The sequence below is a fragment of the Patagioenas fasciata genome, chromosome 1, assembly GCF_037038585.1.
Source record: "Patagioenas fasciata isolate bPatFas1 chromosome 1, bPatFas1.hap1, whole genome shotgun sequence".
NCBI lineage: Eukaryota > Metazoa > Chordata > Aves > Columbiformes > Columbidae > Patagioenas > Patagioenas fasciata.
The window spans coordinates 1,199,189-1,220,392 of NC_092520.1; the positions used below are offsets into that span (position 1 = coordinate 1,199,189).

Genomic DNA, 21,204 nt, shown 5'->3' on the forward strand with positions numbered 1-21,204 from the left:
GAGAGTCTGTGCCTCATTCACTGCACTTGGAAATCCCAGCCAAGCTATATAAAGAATCAGGTGAGCACACAGAATCCTTTGGCCATTAAATAATCCCTTACCTGTTTTCCCTTTACCCTCTATGTGTCTCTCAGACGTGCACAGTTGATCATGTCTGGGACTAAGTTTAGATCCAGCTGCACCCAGACTCCTCTCTCAGAAGGAGTTTAGAGATCAAGGGGTTCCATTCTGAAACTCCTGATTCAACAGGAGGGCCTCCCTCTACCCTTCCACATCTCCTGTCCCTGTATAAATCATTCTAAACCAACTCTCACCTGATTCTCCTTGGTGTATTTCCCCCATGCAGGAAGTACTGGAGTGAACGTTGTCATCAAACTGTGTTACTTTATTTTCTTTAAGTGATGTGAACGCCGCTCTGCAACAAGCAGGACCCTGAATCACTGTTCTGTGACAAATTGGTGTAGTCGGCAGGATGACAGGGGATATCACTGAATTCAGAGCCATGGGGTGAGTCCGAGTCCCAAGTTCTTAGAAGAATGAGCTCCTGATAACTGGCACAACTGGGAAGATGTGGAAGAACAGCTAAAAGTGGCCAGGGGCCATATAAAGGATGGAAAGGGAAGAGGAATGATTTGCAGAATGTTGGGCACCTGCCTAGAAGCCACGTGTCAGGAGAGGGAAACCTAAGTAGAGAAAAATAAGATCTGAAAGAGCAAATAGAAGGTAAGAAAACTTCTGAGTGATTATTGTCCTTGGAAACTGAGCAGCTGCAGAAATAGTTACAGGAAAAGAAAGATAAAACCCAGAAATTGGAGGAAAAGATGGAAATTATATTTACACGGGCTCATTTTGCCCCTGATATTCTACAGATGTGGAAACTAATTGTGTCCCCTGAAGAATGGGATGGAAATATGCAGGGTGACCCTTGTGACAGTGAACCACAGGATGATCATTCTTCATCTGTCTCAGACCTTTCTGAATATGAAGTCAGACGTACCATTAGGACGGTCTTGAGTACTTCAGGGTGGTGCTGCATGGTATCATTGGCAAAACACTCCCTGGGATCTGGTGCAATTGGCAAATTTTCAAGCAAAATATGGCAGAAAACCCAGTGAAACTGAAACAGAATCATAGAATGTGCAGAGCTGGAAGGAACCCAGAAGGATCATCGAGTCAAACTCCTGTCCCCACGTAGGACAACCCCAAAATTTCTACCATGTTTCTGAGGGCATTGTCCAAACTCTTCTTGAACCTTTTCCTCAAGTCCAACCTGACTGTCCCCTGCCACATCTTCCTGCCATTCCCTGGGCTCTGTCACTGTCACAGAGCAGAGCTCACCCTGCCCCTCCTGCTCCTGCTGAGGAACCTGCAGCCCATGAGCTCTGCCCGCAGTCTGCTCTGCTCCAGCTGAGCAAACCCAGGGACTTGAGCCACTCCTCCTACAGCTTCACCTCCAAACCCTTCACCAACTTCATGGCCTCCTCTACCCCTTCTCCAGTAGCTTTACCTCCTTTTTATCCTGTGTCCCCAGCCCTGCATACAGTGCTCCAGGTGTGGTGGCACCAGTGCAGAGGAGAACAGGACAGTCCCCTCCTTGCTTGGCTGGCCGTGCTGTGCTGGATGCACCCAGCAGATGGTTGACCCTCTTGGCTGCTAGGACACACTGTTGGCTCTTGTTCAACTTGCTGTTGACCAGAGTTCAGTACCTCCCAGGATAATCTTCTCCATCATTTTGCCAGGCACAGAAGTGAGACTGGCAGACCTGCAGTTACTGGGGTCATCGCTCTTGCACTTCTTGAAGACTGGGATGTTTGCCAGCTTCCAGCCAACTGGGAACTCTCCACATTCCCAAAAGTGTTGAAAAATCAAGGAGAGAGGTCTCTCTATCACAGTATCACAGTATGTTTGGGATTGGAAGGGACCTCAAAAGATCATCCAGTCCAATCCCCCTGCTGGAGCAGGAACGCCTAGGTGAGGTCGCACAGGAAGGTGTCCAGGCGGGCTTTGAATGTCTCCAGGGAAGGAGACTCCACAACCTCCCTGGGTAGCCTGTTCCAGTGCTCTGTTACCCTCACTGAGAAGAAGTTCTTTCTCAAATTTAAGTGGAACCTCTTGTGTTCCAGCTTGATCCCATTGCCCCTTGTCCTATCATTGTTTGCCACTGAAAAGAGCCTGGCTCCATCCTCGTGGCACTCACCCTTTATATATTTATAAACTTTAATAAGGTCACCCCTCAGTCTCCTCCAAACTAAAGAGCCCCAGCTCCCTCAGCCTTTCTTCATAAGGGAGATGCTCCACTCCCTTAATCATCTTTGTTGCCCTGCGCTGGACCCTCTCCAGCAGTTCCCTGTCCTTCTTGAACTGAGGGGCCCAGAACTGGACACAATATTCCAGATGGGGTCTCACCAGGGCGGAGTAGAGGGGAAGGAGGACCTCTCTCGATCTACTGACCACCCCCCTTGTAATACACCCAAGGATGCCATTGGCCTTCCTGGCCACAAGGGCCCAGTGCTGGCTCATGGTCATCCTGTTGTCCACCAGGAGCCCCAGGTCCCTTTCCCCTACACTGCTCTCTAATAGGTCATGCCCCAACCTATACTGGAACTTGGGATTGTTCCTGCCCAGATGCAGGACTCTACACTTTCCCTTGTTAAATTTCATCAGGTTATCCCCCGCCCAACTCTCCAGCCTGTCCAGGTCTCTGATGGCAGCACAGCCTTCTGGCGTGTCAGCCACTCCTCCCAGCTTAGTGTCATCAGCAAACTTGCCGATAGTACACTCAATTCGCTCATCTAGATCGTTAATGAATATATTGAATAATATTGGCCCCAGTACTGACCCCTGAGGCACTGCACTAGATACTGGCCTCCAACTGGACTCCGCACCATTGACCACCACTCTCTGGCTTCTCTCTTTAAGCCAGTTTGCAACCCACCTCACTACTCTATTGTCCAGACCACACCTCCTCAATTTAGCTGTGAGGATGCTGTGAGGGACTGTGTCAAAGTCCACACTTCACCTTTCAGAACATCAGCCCCCAGAAGGTTAAATGGCAATGATCCCATGACCATGGTCACCGGTGTGGTTGTACCCTCCCCGGGCAGTTGCAGGCTGACGGTGGCCATTGTCTGAGCTTGGACGATACCAAAAGCATCTGCAATAAACGTGCGCCACTTGGACAAAGTTATGCGTCCCTGTACCACATCCTCCATTTTGAAAGCCGGAATGTAAGCTCCAGTATCTACCAGGAGCGTTATTGACATTAACCCAAGTCTCAGGGGATACCTTTCCTCCACATGACAGTCCTCAGACTATTACACCTGTGTCCCGTATCCCTTCCACATGGTGGAGGCACAAATGTCATTCTTTTACAGCTAATTGCGTGTGAGGAAGGTTTTGGTTCTGTGTGTCTGAAACCTCTTGAATCTGTTTTGTTAGATGGAATGGTCACAGGGCCATACTTTCACCCATAATGAAATAGGTCTTGAGTGACCGCTCCCCACGTCCAAACTTTCTTTTCAGGGGATCTGCAATTAGGGTCACAGTTCCTTCTAATGTGGCGACAGCCCTTTCACTCTGGGACATCGCCTGTATTTTTCCTTGCAACAGAATGCCAATAGCTTTGAGGGAGTCTGGGAGGCCCCATATAAGAGGTGTCATTCACTCTGGGTCGGTCGGTATCATCATTGGGGATTCTTGTTGAAATTTAAGCAGCCGGCTGTACATCATTTGTACTCTTTTGTTTGAACAACCTACTTTAGCATGAGTAGCCAAACTTAGCATGAGCAGCCAGGCTCCCTGGAATTCCAGGCTGAATACTGTGAACATATCTTGACCTGGTTGCTTGGTGACGGGGGCGGGGGCTTGAAGAGCAGTACCCGGGGATACAGAGGAAACACTGTCAGCAGAGCCTGCAAACCATCTAGATAAGTGTCCTGGTTTTGTTAAAAAACAAGTTTCTCTTTTAGTGAATTTGCCTGTCAGCTAAAGCCTTCATACAACAGCGGTCACGATGATATTGTGTGGTTTGGCACTGGTTTATTTCATTATACCGCAGCCGCTAATGAATTTCTAATCGTTTCTGCTTTACCTTGAAAAGCCTCCAGGAGAGATTAAAGAGCAATACGGCTCTGTGTTTGCTAATTGGTCAAGCGAATCTTTAGAAAGGCTGACTAACCATACTTTCGTTTTTTCGCTAGGACAGTTTGCAAATGTTTTAGAGAACTTTGAATATCCTTGGAGCTTTGATAGAACTGTGATGGTGTTATCTGGTTTGCCAAATGTGTGTCAGCTTGTGTTACTGTTAAGAGAAATGAGGTTCAATAGGAGGTTTGCATCCCTTTTTAGTCCTGAGATTCGCGATGCGTCTTCGGAAGCTTTAGCAAAAAGCACTCCTAGCCGCTCGAGAAAAGGCAAAACAGCCAAAGCTGCCGCTGCAGCCACTGCCCCCCCAACCGCGGCTTCACAGGCTGAAGCTCCAGCTCCTCCGCAGAGCTCCTCTGCCAAGGTCGCTGCAGATAACGTTACTTCTCCAGCCTCAAAGGCTGACAAGGCAGCCTCCCCTTCCTCACACACTGGGCACTGTTGCTGCTGTAACCACAGCAATCACTGGGACAGTCATTCAGACTCTGGAAATGAATCAAGTGATGGTGAACCCATATCAGCATCAGTTGCCGGTTGTAAGAAAGTCACTAGAAAGACTACTAATGTCCTGGTTTTGTTAAAAAACAAGTTTATCTTTTAGTGAATTTTGCCTGTCAGCTAAAGCCTTCATATTAGCTGCATTTTCCTGGAGAACCAGATACATGTTTTGGTAAACCCAGCAATGGAATGCAAACTTATTGATAAGCACCGATGGACATCTCGCGAGAGGGGCAACGAGAAACCGGTGACCAAGAAACTGACCAACTGTGTATAACATCCCATCCATGTGAATACTTCATATAAAAGTGGGAGATCACAAGGATCTCATCCCTTTTCCCTTTTCCTGTTTCCCTTTTCCCTTCTGCTTATGGCCAACATTAGGAGAGGACCTTGCTGGTCGTCCCTGTGAACTGAGGCCAGTGAGAGACTGAATCCAGCTCCGGTTGGCTGCAGAGTCCAATCCAGGACTTTGGGTGCTGGCTCTGCAGTTGCTGGGACTTTCAAGATTGGTTTTGTCTATTTTGTATTATTTTCTCTATTCTTATCAGTAGCATTAGCAAAACATCTTCAATTTTTCCAACTCTCTTCTCTCTGTCCTTCTTTCCCTCCCGATCGCCTGTGCTGAGTGGGAAGGGGGGAGAGGGAGGGGCAAAAGGGGGAAGTGGCGGGGAGAGGAGGTGAACAACACATCTGCCAGGGTTTGATTGTCACCCGCAATCTTAAGCCTTGACAATAAGAACTGTGAAAAAGCTGCATGGAGTATGGCGAAGGAGAGCCCAAAAAGAATAAAAGCAGCCCCAGCCTCAGAATTACAATTACAGCAGCAAAAGGCGCGTGGACGGCTCGTGAAGGACGCGTGAAGAGCGGGTACAGAGATCATGAGCGCTTAAAAGGCCAAACCACTTTTGTCTCAGGGTCCCTCCCCTTGAGAGGCACCCGGTCCGGACTGTTTCTTTCATGTACATTTCAATTTATTTCTTGTTTTATCTTGTGATTCAACTATTTTTAAGCGCAGACATTCGAGACTATGCTACAGGAAACCTAGGGTCAAGAACATTTCTTCAGCACCACCCAGGTCCCCAGACACTGCACACCCATTGTGGTACCAGCCAGAGCTGCCCCCGACAGAGAGCCCAGGGAGCCCATGGAGGCCAGCGGGGCCACGGGGACCGGCGTTCCCTGCACGACACCTCCACTCTGGCCCTGTGCAGGAGGAGAAGGAAGAGACCCCGCTGCACCCCGGCCCCTCCGGCGGGACCCACAGGCAGCACCCCCTGCTCGGCCGGCGGGCAGGGCTGCCCAGCGCGGACAGGGGCAGGGCAGGGGCTGAGGGGCTGCGGCAGGCCCTGGGGGTCTCTCCCAGCACTCACCACGTCTCCAGGGCCAAAGTGGGTTTCTCCACTCCTCCTGCTGCCTGGGGAAGATACTTGGGGAGGCTGGTGCTGCCTCCAGGGTTGTGGCTTTCACGATGATGGGACACACAGTGATGACTCTGACCTGCGAGGGGGAGATGGGGCCTGTCCGAGTAGAAAAGGCAAAGGAATGTTTGCCAACAGCCACCCGGCCGGTCCTCCCCACCCCGGCCGTCCCGCCGTGTCTCGGTGCCCCCGAGCCCAGGACTCCATTTCCAGGGGACCCGTGTGGCCAGGGCTGGCGGGCAGGGCCAGGGGCCGCAAGGACACAGCGGTGCTGCCGGTGCCCGCCCCCCCGAGCCGAGCGGGGCGGAGCGGCAGGACTACACCTCCCGTGCTGCACCGGCGGCGGGCGGCCCTCCCGGGCTGACGCTGCCGGCGGCTCCCGGCGCCGCCTTTGTCCGTGCCGGGCTGGCGGCGCGGCCCCGGCGCAGGTAGGGGCGGCGGGCGGCCCCGGGAGGGGACCCCGGCCCCGACGGCCTCTCCCGTGCTCTCCCCTCCGCCGGCCGCCCCCCAGCCCTGCCGGACCCCCCCGGACTCCCCTTAGGGCCCGGCTCCCCCCGGCGCTCCGGCCTTTCCCCGGCTCATCTTCTGCTGCCCTTGTGAGGCACCGGAGGAAGATTTGGGTACTCGGGAGCTTCCAAAACCCCCTTTTTCTCGTGGCTCTTTCTTGCATTTACTGCAAGATGGCCGGGTCGGTGGGCAAAGTCAGTCCTTTTCCCAGTAGCTGTGAAGACTCGCGGTGCAGGGAAGGCAGCTGTGGGCAGGTGAGTGAACTTGTGCCCCTGATTTCTTACTGAAATTGTTGTGCTTGCAGGGACCATCTGTCCTCGCTGCCTCTGGATCAAAACCTGCAGGGGCCTCCATCTCCCCGCCGAGAGCAGCGACGCGCCGGGCTCCAGGCTGCTGCGGCAAGGTGGGGGTCAGGCACGGCCCCGGCTCTGGGGACACCGCGGGCTGAGCTTGCTGTGGTTGGTTTCATGGAGCAGCTGCAGCAAAACACCCATGAGACCAGCTGGGTTGGGAGTCTGGTTGGTACAGGTTATGTGAGAGAGAAGTGGTTTGAGACCCGGTGTGATGCAGGGTGCTCCCGGTTCTGCCCGCTGAGCCGCACCACTGGCAGGGTTTCATGGTGCTGTGCCTGGTCCTGGTGGGTGATCTGGTTTGTAAGATGGTTTGGGGACATGGCACAGTCCCCACTGCTCTGGCGTGGGTCCCTAATTGGCACAAGCAGGGGAAACCTGCCTGTAAGCCTGCCAGCCCTGCCCCTCTCCTGGCACAGCTGGTGGGGTGTTCCCAACCCAGGGACCTGCTGAGAGAGCCCCCAGTGCTACGGTGACCCTGTTGTGTCACATGGCTGTGCCAACACTGTCCCTCTGCCCTCGCCCTTCCCTTGCACAGGATGCTCTGAGCTCTCCCAGCGCTGCTCTCGCATTTCCCCCAGTGCCAGTGGGGCCCTATCCAGTATTGGCAGGATTTCGGCAGAGGTGTTTAACAACCATGCGGTGGGGTGTGCTGAGCCGGGTGTGCTTCTTGCTGCAGATGTCGGTGACGTTTGAGGACGTGGCGCTCTACTTCTCCCCCGAGGAGTGGGCAAAGCTGTCGGGCTGTCAGCGGCAGCTCTACCGGGAGGTGATGCTGGAGAACTACGAGATGGTCGCCTTGCTTGGTGAGGACTCTCTCTGCTAATGTTGCGCTGGGGTCAAACCAGAATTCATCTCTTTAAGTGAACTGGAGGCATTGAAAGGGCTGTCCAAGAGTTGATGTGGTGGCTGCAATTGCAGATTTGACCCTGCCAGGCAGCCTCCTGTGGAGAGTGTTCCTGAGAGAAAACGGGATAGGATGGAATAGCCCATTTGAGATGGAAGTGACTTATAATGCTCATCTTGTCCCACTGTCTGACCACTTCAGAGCTGAGCACAAGCTGCAGCGTGTTGTTACGGGCGTTGTCCAAAAGCCTCTCAAACAGGGACAGGCTTGGTGCATTGACTGCCTGTCCAGGCAGCCTGTTCCAGGGTTTGACCACCCCCTCAGTACAGAAATGCTTCCTCACACCCAGTCTGAACCTCCCAGGCGCAGCTCTGAGCTGTTCCCAGGTGTCCTGTGTGCAGCAGAGTGGCCGAGGTGACGGGGGCGAGGCGAGAGGAGGCTGTAGGGGCAGGGATGTGGGGGCTGAAGCCGCAGCCTGGCAGGGGCAGGAGAGAGGAGCGGGGTGGGGGGGATGCTGGGGCTGTGGGTGCGGGGCCGGTGCTGCTGTCCCGGCAGTGCGGGAGAGGGGGCTTCTCTCTGTGCCCCGGACAGGCTGGGCCAGCGACAAACCAGAGATCATCTGCAAGATGGAGCGAGAAGAGACACCATGTGTGCCAGAGCCCCCTTGGGAACGGCAGAGGCACCAGAGCCCTGTGCCAGGTGGGTACCCAGGGTCAGGGGGGTTCAAGGTTGCACTGTCCCCTTACGCCGGGTGATCCATGCAACTGCAAGGGTGGGGGGCTGGCAGGGTGCCCTTGCTGCTCTCCATGGGGAGGTGTCCAACATGCCCATGATGTCAGTGGCAGTGACCCCGTTTTCTCTTCCCCAGCAGCTGTTGGCCCTGGGACATGGAGGGAGGTCAACGGCGTCAGGAGCTTTGTCCAGAGGCAGCACCTGCTGAGTCACCAGCACATTCACAGTGGGGTGAAGCCCTTCACCTGCACCGACTGTGGCAAGAGCTTCAGCACCAAGAGGTATCTCATCATCCACCAGCACATTCACACTGGGGAGAAGCCCTTCACCTGCACTGACTGTGGCAAGAGCTTCATAGTAAAGCAGGCCCTCATCATCCACGAGCGCATCCACACCGGGGAGAAGCCCTTCACCTGCACCCAGTGCGGTAAGAGCTTTAGCCGAAAGACAAGCCTGCTTAGGCACCAGAGTGTCCACACCGGGGAGAAGCCCTTCACCTGCACCGAGTGCGGTAAGAACTTTATCCGGAAGACAAGCCTGCTTAGACACCAGAGCATCCACACTGGGGAGAAGCCCTTCAACTGCACTGACTGTGACAAGAGCTTCAGGGAGAAGAAGACCCTGATCATCCACCAGCGCATCCACACCGGGGAGAAGCCCTTTACCTGCAACGACTGTGGCAAGAGCTTCAGTGTGAAGGCAACCCTCATCATCCACCAGAGCATCCACACCGGGAAGAAGCCCTTCACCTGCACTGACTGTGGCAAGAGCTTCAGGACAAAAGATACCCTCGTCTTCCACCAGCGCAGCCATACTGGGGAGAAGCCCTTCACCTGCAATGACTGTGGCAAGAGCTTCAGCACCAAGAGGTATTTCATCATCCACCTGCGCGTCCACACCGGGGAGAAGCCATTCGCCTGCTCTGACTGTGGCAACAGCTTCAGGGCAAAGAAGAGACTCATTATACACCAGCGCATCCACACTGGGGAGAAGCCCTTCACATGCAACAACTGTGTCAAGAGCTTCCGGTCAAAGGATACCCTCGTCTTCCACCAGCGCATCCATACTGGGGAGAAGCCCTTCACCTGCACTGAGTGCGATAAGAGCTTCAGCCAGAAGAACAACCTGCTGGTTCACCAACACATTCACACTGGGGAGAAGCCCTTCACCTGCACCCAGTGCGGTAAGAGCTTCAGCCAGAAGAGCAGCCTGCTTGTGCACCAGAGCATCCACACTGGGGAGAAGCCCTTCACCTGCACTCACTGTGACAAGAGCTTCAGGGTAAAGTGGAGCCTCATCAACCACCAGCGTATCCACACTGGAGAGGAGCCCTACAAGTGTTGCAAGTGCGGCAAGACCTTCAAGCAGAAGTGGAACCTGTCGAGACACCAGTGTGTGCCCAAGGGCCCAGGGGTTGTGCTGGAGGGTGTCCAGCAGAAGAGGGAGGGTCCTTCCCCAGCAGGGGGGCCGGCAGAGGCCAAGCCCTTCCAGTGCGGTGTCTGCGAGAAGCGGTTTTGGAAGGAGAGGCTCATGCTGGCTCACCAGCGCACCCACGGCACCCCCAGCCTGCAGCCGCCTCCGCAGCCCGGCACCCCCTGAATCTGCTGCTGAGGGGCCCGTGGGGTCTGAGGGCTGCTGTGGGGTGGTTGTGGGGGGATGTCCTGGTTTTGCTTAGGACAGAGTCAATGTTTTTCTGAGTAGCTGGTATAATGCTGTGTTTTGGAATGAAAATGACAAGAACGTTTCTAATACACAAATGTTTTGGTTGTTGCTGAGCAGTGAAGGACTTTTCATCTTCTGGTGCCCTGCCAGCTGGGAGGGGGCACAGCCGGGACAGCTGAAACAAAGTGGCCAAAGGGCTGTTCCTTACCATCTGATGTGATGGTCAGTGCAGAAACTGGGGGCAGTGGGCCTGGGGCACCACAGCTCAGGGGCGGGCTGGGCATCAGTCCACGTGTGGTGAGCAGTTGTGTTGTGTATCACTTGTTTTGTATATTCTTACATCATTTGCGTTCTCATTATTCTTTTCCTCTTCTGTACTATTAAACTGTCTTAATTTCAACCCACGGGAGTTACTCAGATCACTGGATGAGCCCAATTTATGTTTTGTATCAGTCATTTAGCTTCAAGAAATATGTTTCAAATGGAATGAATTACTTAGAAGTATAAGACACCGTGATTTTTTGTATACTGTCTGCTTTGCATTAGTTAGTAGCTAAATTTGCTGAAATCCCTAACTGTGTGTTCTCAAGTTCTGCTCATATTCAACAACCTTGCGCCTACTTGAGGAAAGCAAAGCAGCTACAGAACATCAACATTCACAAAAGGCTGAAAGGCTCAGAGGTCCCTGCAACACGGCAGGATGGCAAAAGGCGGAACTGATGACACTGCCAAACAGAACTCCCCGAAACGGAGCAGAACCAGAATGGGTCTCTGTCCCTGTCTGTCCCAGCTCTGCCCCAGCTCCATCCTGACTCTGTCACCAGCCGTCAGATCGCGAGTCTCCAGATACAAAGCATGATGCTGATGGCATGGAAGATCCTTATTGATCGGTCTGGATGTCCATTTTATGGGAATATAGCAGAAGAATGGCGAGGAGTTTGGCTAAATGTAAATATGCTCAAGTCACTTGCAGCGGTCTGTAGAAAAGCACATGCATCACACCAATTGTTTTGCTGAGCTTGTATGCCTGACGAGCAGAACCTCCACAGTAGAACCTCACATAGGCCTGTGAGAACCTCTCGACAACTTATCACTATGGCTGAGATTCCTGCTTTGTTGTGAGAAAGAGCGGGAGGCTGCGCCTGCCTGGAACCTTGAAATACAGGCGAGCTCGGCAGGCCCAGGGATCTTCTCCCAGGGCTGAACTGAGCAGCGCCTGCGTCCCCGCTTGTGTTACCTCTGCGGGGGAGCTCAGGTGCTACTTCGGAGATCCCCCGGGCGAGAGGGAACTAAAAGAAAACTTGCTCTTTGCAAGTGCATTTGTGGCCTCTGGCTCTTCCTGCGACGTGCCTGCACTTGTGCACACACCATCAGAGCTTCTTGATGGATAACGCAACGATACGTTATCAGAGGTGTGTCACAGTTCCTTTTTTGCATTTTCTCCTTCATTAGTCCAACCAAGGCTGTTATTTCTCCACACGTTGCAGGTCTGGCATCAGTCGTTAGCCCCAGGAGCTATTCTCAGGGTAATTTATGATTATTTATGTTCTTCTCCACCACATCAAGTATGTCCTTCCCCGTTGTCTTCCTGTGAATGGCCATTACATCCAAGAGCTCCCCGGTGACAGACAAGTCTGCCTTGACAGCTCTTATACAAACGGATAGATGCGCTGTGTCTGCGTTGTCTGTGCTTTCATCAACGGCGAATGAAAAAGCCAGATCACTGCACGCCTCTGTGGCCACTGCTACATCATTTTTGGCCACAGCTCTGGTCATCATCTTCTGCTGCGATTGCAGTCTGCCTTGCAATTCTTGCACCAGTTGTTGTTGTTGTTGTTGAAGGCTAAATTTAGCATATTTAGTTCCATGTTAGGTCTCCAAAAGCTGATGTGCATTGGACTCCTTTATCACCAACCCTGTCTCATAACACTAAAGACATGGTGTTTTTTCCCCTTGAAACACAAACACACATTTGCTTTCCCATCTATCATTAACCTGCCTTCCTTCGGCATCAATTTTTCTGTTACTGGACATTTTGGGGTTCAGATTGTTCTACCAAAGACGGTATGGTGCACCACCAAAGCAAAAGACCAAGATGCCCTTTAGGACCAGGATAAATAATATTCAGGTACTTCACACAGGTACTTTTACAGGTACTTTTAAACATAAGGTGTAATTGCAAAAGTTTATCTGTCTAATTTATTTAAAAATTAGATGTTTGCCCAGTTGAGAGAAAGGCTTTCCTGCTACTGCCCACCCACTCCCCCTGCATAACTGTCTGTCTTTTCTTTCAGTGCCCCAAGGCAGTTACTCGTGTCCCCCATCAGTCTCACCTCTTATTCTTCTTACACTCTCCTGTAGCTGCAGGCACAGCTCCCGCCGTTCTGCTCCTGCAGCACAAAGCGTGTCACACGCTGCCCAGGACACGCTGCTCGCGTTGGCAGGAGCCTGGGGACGAGGAGCTCGGCACTGCCGCCGGGTGGAAAAAAGTGCCAGGCCGGATTGTCCTGGTTTGGTAAAAAAAAAGGCCAGTTTCTCTTTCAGTGAATTCTCCTTTCAGCTCAGTTCTTCTAAGTAACTGCAGTTTTATTACATAGACTGCATGTTTTTTCAGGCACGGTTTGCTCCGGAGCCGATAACGGTAGCAATGGTATGCAGAAGAGATCCAGGTTTAGAGTGATTGCTATGGCAGGCAAGGTTACTGGTGAATTTTGCATGTCCCATAAGTGAGAGTATTTGCAAGGAGGGGCAGACAGAACAGGTGACCAACACTGATCAACTAAGTATTCCATCCCATACACATCATACACCGTATAAAGTCGGAGATCACGAGGGTCTCGATCTCTTCGACCATGGCCGGAATCTGAAGAGGACCCTGCCTGTCGTACGTGCGATCCAAGGCCCGGATCCAGACGCTGCATCCCTGAATCCAGTTCCGGTTTGCTGTGGAGTCCAGCCCAGGACATCCGGGTGCTGCCCTGCAGCTGCTGGAGCAACGCCAGCTCCGCTGGGCAACGCTGCCCTACCCGGGAATTCAAAGATTGGGTTTGTATATTTTGTGTGACCCCTTGGGGGATCTGTCACAGAGCCACCCCGAGGTTTGTTTAAGGGACAAGAGGGTCCAAAAGAACTTTTATTAAACCGGTGAGAAACAGGGTTTTAGCGCTCCAAAAGTGACTTAAATACAGGTTCGGATATCAGTTGAGGAAAATTATTAAGGGGCAGCAACTAATACAACAAGAGGTCCACAGTGTCCGTACACATGGCTTCACCAAAAACAGTACCAGAGCCGCCCCTGAGTCCGGGAAGAGTACACACTTGCCTGAACACGGTGTGGGATTATTTTAAAGGGATACACGTACCTGTATTGAGTAGAGGAAGTGTACACTCGCGATTCTGCAAGGGTAAATGTATAGTACACTCGCAATCCTGCAAGGAGAAATACACGTGCAAATGTGCACGGAATATTACACGTGCTTATGCGGAAGCACAGGAGGAAAATACACTCACCATTTTGCGAGGATGAATTTATACACGTGCTCGTATTGAGCACGGAAAGTACACGTGCAAATGTGCATGGAAAGTATAAATACACGTGCAAATGTGCACGGAACTCGCGTGTCCCGCCGTGTCTCGGTGCCCCCGAGCCCAGGACTCCATTTCCAGGGCACCCGTGTGGCCAGGGCTGGCGGGCAGGGCCAGGAGCCGCAAGGACACAGCGGTGCTGCCGGTGCCCGCCCCCCCGAGCCGAGCGGGGCGGAGCGGCAGGACTACACCTCCCGTGCTGCACCGGCGGCGGGCGGCCCTCCCGGCGGCGCCTTTGTCCGTGCCGGGCTGGCAGCGTGGCCCCGGCGCAGGTAGGGGAAGGTCTGGGAACTCGGGAGCTTCCAAAACTCCTCTTTTTGAGGCTCTTTTTTGCCTTTACCCCGAGGAGGACGGTTCGGTGGAAGAAGCTCTTCGGTCGATCCTTTTCCCAGTAGCTGCGAAGGCTCGGGGTGCAGGGCTGGCGGCGCGGCTCCGACGCAGGTAGGGGCGGCGGGCCCGCGGCACGGGGATGGGCGCTGCTGGCCCGCGGGGTCCCGGCGCTCCCCGGCCGCGGGCATCCCCCGCCGGGCGGCCCCGGGAGGGGACCCCGGCCCCGACGGCCTCTCCCGTGCTCTCCCCTCCGCCGGCCGCCCCCCAGCCCTGCCGGACCCCCCCGGACTCCCCTTAGGGCCCGGCTCCCCCCGGCGCTCCGGCCTTTCCCCGGCTCGCCCCGTGGCCCCCGTGCAACGCGGACACGCTGCTCCGTGTCCCAGCCGCCCGGGCCCCCTGGATCCGGCCCTGGCGGCCCCGGCGCTGGGAAGGGCTGGGCTGGGGCCGGGCCGGGTGCTCAGACCCCCGGGACACCCCCGCGCATCTTCCTGCTGCCCTTGTGGGGCACCGGAGGAAGATTTGGGTACTCGGGAGCTTCCAAAACCCCCTATTTCTCGTGGCTCTTTTTTGCCTTTACCGCAAGATGGCGGGGTCAGTGGGCGTAGCTCTTTGGGTCGGTCTTTTTCCCAGTAGCTGCGAAGGCTCGGGGTGCAGGAAAGGCAGCTGTGGGCAGGTGAGTGAACTTGTGCCCCTGATTTCTTCATGAAAATGTTGTGCTTGCAGGGACCATCTGTCCTCACTGCTCCTGTGCAGCTGGTGACGGGACAGGCACCTCGTGTGGAATCCGGAGCATCCCGCCTCCCTCTTCCCGGATCAAAACCTGCAGGGGCCTCCATCTCCCCGCCGAGAGCAGCGACGCGCCGGGCTCCAGGCTGCTGCGGCAAGGTGGGGGTCAGGCACGGCCCCGGCTCTGGGGACACCATGGGCTGCAATTGCCGTGGTTGGTTCTGTGGTGCAGCTACAGCAAAACACCCGTGGGACCCGCTGGGTTGGGAGTCCGGTTGGTACAGGAGGTGTGGGAGAGAAGTGGTTTGAGACCCGGTGCGGTGCAGGGTGCTCCCGTTCCTGCCCGCTGAGCCGCACCACGGGCAGGGGCAGGCAGGAGCGTGCCTGCTGCCAGGCCTCGGGCCAGGCCTGTGTCACGGTGCTGTGCCCGGTCCTGGTGGGTGATCTGGCTTGTGGCATGGGTGAGGGACAGGGCACAGTCCCCACCTCTCTGGAGTGGGTCCCTAATCTGGCACGAGCAGGGGAAACCTGCCTGTAAGCCTGCCAGCCCTGCCCCTCTCCTGGCACAGCTGGTGGGGTGTCCCCAACCCACTGACCTGCTCACAGAGCCCCCAGTGCTGCAGTAACCATGCTGTGCCGCCTGGCTGTGCCAGCGCCGCCCTTCTGCCCTCGCCCTTCCCTTGCACAAAATGCTCCGAGCTCTCCCAGCGCTGCCCTCAGGATGCCGGAGCCCGCAGTGCCAGCAAGGCCCTGCTCGGCAGCAGCAGGATTTCGGCAGAGGTGTTTAGCAACCATGCGGTGGGGTGTGCTGAGCCGGGTGTGCTTCTTGCTGCAGATGTCGGTGACGTTTGAGGACGTGGCGCTCTACTTCTCCCCCGAGGAGTGGGCAAAGCTGTCGGGCTGTCAGCGGCAGCTCTACCGGGAGGTGATGCTGGAGAACTACGAGATGGTCGCCTCGCTGGGTGAGGACTCTCTCCATTGCTACCAGGCAGCGGTCAAGCTGGAATTCACCCCTTTGACTTAGCTGTAGCACCTAAAAGGGACTGTTTGAGTTGGAAGGGACCTACAACGACCTCCTCTCTAGGCAGCCTGTTCCAGGGTTTGACCACCCCCTCAGCACAGAAATGCTTCCTCACACCCAGTCTAAACCTCCCAGGCGCAGCTCTGAGCTGTTCCCAGGTGTCCTGTCTGCAGCAGAGTGGCCGAGGTGACGGGGGCGAGGCGAGAGGAGGCTGTAGGGGCAGGGATGTGGGGGCTGAAGCCGCAGCCTGGCAGGGACAGGAGAGAGGAGCGGGCTGGGGGGGATGCTGGGGCTGTGGGTGCGGGGGCCGGTGCTGCTGTCCCGGCAGTGCGGGAGAGGGGGCTTCTCTCTGTGCCCCGGACAGGCTGGGCCAGCGACAAACCAGAGATCATCTGCAAGATGGAGCGAGAAGAGACACCGTGCGTGCCAGAGCCTCCCGGGGAGCAGCAGAGGCACCAGAGCCCTGTGCCAGGTGGGTACCAGGGGACTGTGTAGGGGGTGGTGTTTGAGGAGCTCTCTCCCCTTACCCCAGGTGCTGTGTGCATCTGGAAGATTTGTGGGTGGGTGACATATCCATGCTGCTATCCAGGGGGTACCGAGGCGTCCTGCATGCCCATCCTGTCCCTAGCACTGACCCCGGTCTCTCCTCCCCTATAGCTGTTGGCCCTTCAGTGCAGAGGGAGCCTGAGGTGGTCCTGGTGGGGCTGCCAGCACCCACCACCCCGCTCCCAGGGATGGAGCACGGGGACTCTGTGTGGGACCAGCCAGGTGGGAGCCGGGGGATCCAGCTGGGGTCCCCCCTCATCCACCATCTCACAGATCCTCAGCCTCTGGAGCTGATCCCCTCCACATGCCCCAAGTGCAACAAGAGCTTCCAGAGCCAGTCTGCGCTGGATGTCCACGTGCGGAGCCACAAGCGTGAGCGTCGCTTCCACTGCACTGACTGCGGCAAGAGCTTCATCTACAAGCAGAAACTGCTGAAGCACCGGTGTGTGCACAGCGGAGAGAAGCGCTTTGCCTGTGGCCACTGCAGCAAGAGATTCGCACGGAAGGGAGCCCTCACCGTCCACGAGCGCATCCACACTGGGGAGAAGCCCTTCACCTGCACGGATTGCGGCAAGAGCTTTGCCCACAGTCCAAACCTGCTGAGCCACCAGCGTGTGCACAGTGGTGAGAAGCCCTTTGCCTGTGGCCAGTGCAGCAAGAGGTTCCCACGGAAGACAGCCCTCATCAGCCACCAGCGCATCCACACCGGGGAGAAGCCCTTCACCTGCACGGATTGCGGCAAGACGTTTGCCCACAGACAAAACCTGCTGAACCACCAGCGTGTGCACAGTGGTGAGAAGCCCTTTGCCTGCAACCACTGTGGGAAGAGCTTCAGGCAGAAGTACCAGCTGGTGAGGCATAAGTATATCCACAGTGAAAAAAAGCCCTTTGCCTGCACCAGCTGCAGCAAGAGCTTTGTCTATAGGCAGCACCTGCTGAACCACCAGCACATCCACACGGGGGAGAAGCCCTTCTCATGCACCGAGTGCAAGAAGAGCTTCACTGACGAGAGTCGCCTTGTGAGCCACCAACGTGTGCACAAAACGGAGAAGCGCTTCACCTGCACTGACTGCGGCAAGAGCCTCAGCGGCAAGGGTCAGCTGCTGACCCACCAGCGTCTGCACAGTGGGGAGAAGCCTTTTGCCTGCACCGACTGCGGGAGGACCTTCACGGAGAAGAGGAGACTAATCAGCCACCAACGCATTCACACCGGGGAGAAGCCCTTCACCTGCACTGTCTGTGGCAAGAGCTTTGCCCACAGTTCGAGCCTGATGAACCACAAGCGTGCGCACAGCGGTGAGAAGCCCTTCGCCTGCAGCCACTGTGGGAAGCGCTTCAGGCGGAAGTACCACCTGGAGAGCCATGAGCGTATCCACAGTGGGGAGAAGCCTTTTGCCTGCACCGACTGCGGGAAGACCTTCACAGAGAAGAAGACTCTAGTCGGCCACCAACGTACTCACACTGGGGAGAAGCCCTTCACCTGCACTGTCTGTGGCAGGAGCTTTGCCCAGAGGTCGTACCTGGTGATCCACCAGCGTCTGCACAGTGGTGAGAAGCCCTTCGCCTGCAGCCACTGTGGGAAGAGCTTCAGGCAGAAGATCCAGCTGGTGAACCATGAGCGTATCCACAGTGGGGAGAAGCGCTTTGACTGCACCGACTGCAGCAAGAGCTTTGTCCGGAGGCAGCACCTGCTGAACCACCAGCGTATCCACACCGGGGAGAAGCCCTTCTCATGCACCAAGTGCAACAAGAGCTTCACTCACAATGATCACCTTGTGAGCCACCAGTGTGTGCACGCCGGGGAGAAGCCCTCCACCTGCACTGACTGAAGCAAGACCTTCAGTGGCAAGGAGACCCCCATCATCCACAAGCGCATCCACACTGGAGAGACACCCTACTTTCATGGCAAGTGTAGCAAGACTCGCAGCTGTGAGCAGCACCTGCAGAGCCAGCAGTGGGTGCACTGGAGCCTCCTGGGGGTGCTGATGGGTGGATGGCAGGAGAGAGGGGTCCTTCCCCATTGAGGGTGGGCCGGCAGAGGCCAAGCCCTTCCAGTGCGGTGTCTGCGAGAAGCGGTTTTGGAAGGAGAGGCTCATGCTGGCTCACCAGCGCACCCACGGCACCCCCAGCCTGCAGCCGCCTCCGCAGCCCAGCACCCCCTGAATCTGCTGCTGAGGGGCCTGTGGGGCGCTGGGGGCTGCTGTGGGGGGATGTCCTGGTTTTATTTGGGACAGAGTTAATATTCTTTTGAGTAGCTGGTTTAGTGCTGTGTTTTGGAATGAAAGTTATAAGAATGTTCCTAATACTTGGATGTTTTGTTTGATGCTGAGCAGTCCAGGACTTTTCATCTTCTGGTGCCCTGGCAGCTGGGAGGGGGCACAGCTGGGACAGCTGCCCTAAAGTGGCCAAAAGGCCTGTTCCATATGATACCACACTCAGTATAGAAACTGAGGGGAGTTTGCTGGGGGCACCACAGCTTCGGAACAGTCTGGGCATCGGTCAGCGGGTGGTGAGCAATTGTGTTGTGTTTTGCTTGTTTTGTATATTCTTACATCATTGTCATTATCTCTTTCCTTTTCTATCCTATTATTAGTCTTTAGCTCAACTTACAAGTTTTACACATCATTAGAGGAACCCAATTTAAATTTTATGTTAATCATTTAGCTTAAATAAGTACATTTTTAATAGCATGAGTTACTTAGAATTAACTTATATTTCTGTTTCTTTAAGTGATCTGAACACCACTCTGTGACCAGCAGGACCCTAAATCACTGCTCTGTGACAAAGTGGCGTAGTTGGCAGGATGGCAGGGGCGGGTGACATCGCTGGTTGCAGAGGCACGGGCTGAATCCAAGAGCCAGATACTCAGAAAAATGGGCTTGTGATAATTGGCTTGATTGGAAAGCTGGGACCTCTCCAGCATATTTGTAGTGAGGTTTCCTACAAGGGGATATTAGCCAGAGTGCTGAAGAAAAGAGAACTGGTTTGCGGCCGAAACCATGATCTCTAGCAGGAGGTCAAGGCAACCTGGGATAAGCCAGACCTTGACTGCTCCCCGATGTTGAAGTTACTAAAGGATTGTAAAGCTTGCCCAACCCCAAAAGTATTCAGCTGGGCCTCAGGACGTTGGTTGTCCCCAGCCATTGTAGCAGAACGTATAAGAGACTTGGCAAAAGAAAACACATTTAAGCTCAGAAAGGGGAAGGGGGTGGTTTATGGTGTTTTGGGAGCTGCATTAATAGCTGCCCAGAAAGACAAACTGAGCAGCAGGAAAGTAAATCTCTGCAAGAGTTGATTATTTCACTGCAGACAGAATTGGAAGCAGAATGGTTGAAGCAGTGACAAGCTGAGAAATCGTTAGCTGATGAGAGCCAAATCCCAGAAAGTTTGCAGGGCAGCCTGTGCGATGCTTTTGCAAAGGAAGAGGATGAAAGGCAGCCGGGAAAGGAAAACAGCCCCACAACCCCTAGAGAGGAATTTACCAGCCCTCCTGAAGAGAAGCTACCAAATTAATGGGTACTGTCATTAAGTTGCAAAGGATGTAGCCATCGTTAATCAATAGGCATGATGAAAGCTTTCTAACTACCTGCCAAACAAAGGGATATTTTTCAAGTCTTAGGTTCTCTTGCATGACAAGCTAGAGACAGGAGATTAAGTAATACATTGTTTAGAAGCAGAGTGTTTAGTTTATATTTAACTAATAATTATTAGATGTATTGTAAGTAAGAAAGTAAACAAGTATTACTAACATCATCAATTATCTCTTAGTATAGATGTATGTCAAAATTTTCAAAAATTGCAATGCATATGTAATAATGATGTGAATATAAGCAATGCAAGAGCATCGAGGCACTGGAGCAATTATGGAGGCTGATCCCCAGTGTTGATAAAATAAAGAATATCACTTAACAGTATGATTGACTCTGCTCTTAAGTTTATTTCTTCGTTTCACTCCAAAGTCTTGAAACTTCTTACACCAGCACCAGCAAGTGAGCTGGGGGACGGCCCATGGGTATAATTTAGACGGCTCACGGAAAACTAGCAGGGGGATCTGCTGGTAACTTTCCCTCTTGACCTTTTCAAAACCCCGGTCACTTTCCTGGTAGACACAGGAGCCCAATTATCTACTTTAAATTCCAAAACAGCAGACCAGAGTGGGATTGTCCCCCACAAAAAACAGATGTGGGTTACTGATGTGTTTGGATGGTCCAAGCCCCAGCCCACGGCTCGAGTGAAGCATTGGCTGCCTGGAGACACCACCCCCACTGAGACCACTGTGATACTGGGAACTCCTGCAAATATTCTGGGCTTGGATTTATTGCCAGGGAAAGCCTGGATGGGTTCTGCACGTGGGGAACTGAAGTTCGGGTCTCTGGCAGTCATGAAAAGGCTTTTGCAAACTGTTCCTGCCCTTTCCCCATCCAAAACCATGGGTGTGAAACCCTGTCCCCTGGGGCTGCAAGAGAGAGAAGGGATTACTCTGGTTATAAGGGAACTGCAGGAACAGGGAGTAATAATGCAAACTCTCCTTATAATTCCCCAGTGTGGCCAGTTCACAAGTCAAATGGAAAATGCAATCGAGTATCGGCATTTAAATGCAGGCACAAGTCCCTTGTCAGCAGCCCTGCCTAACATAGCTGAACTGATCTCCACGACATGGGAACAGCCCCATCAAATTTTAGCCACCACTGATGTAAAGGGTATGTTTTTTATGGCACCTGTACAGGAAAGGGATTGAAAAATAATCGCATGCATGTGGCATAGTATTTAATATACCTTCACGTGCCTTCCCCAAGGGTATAGGCGCACACCTCCCTTGGCGCATCTCAGTCCGGC

General features: G+C 54.1%; 1 pseudogene; it reads left to right on the forward strand.

Moving 5' to 3' along the window:
• The first annotated feature begins 5,525 nt into the window (after positions 1-5,525).
• Positions 5,526-20,282, forward strand: LOC136111124 (uncharacterized; annotated as a pseudogene).
• The last annotated feature ends 922 nt before the right edge of the window (positions 20,283-21,204 follow it).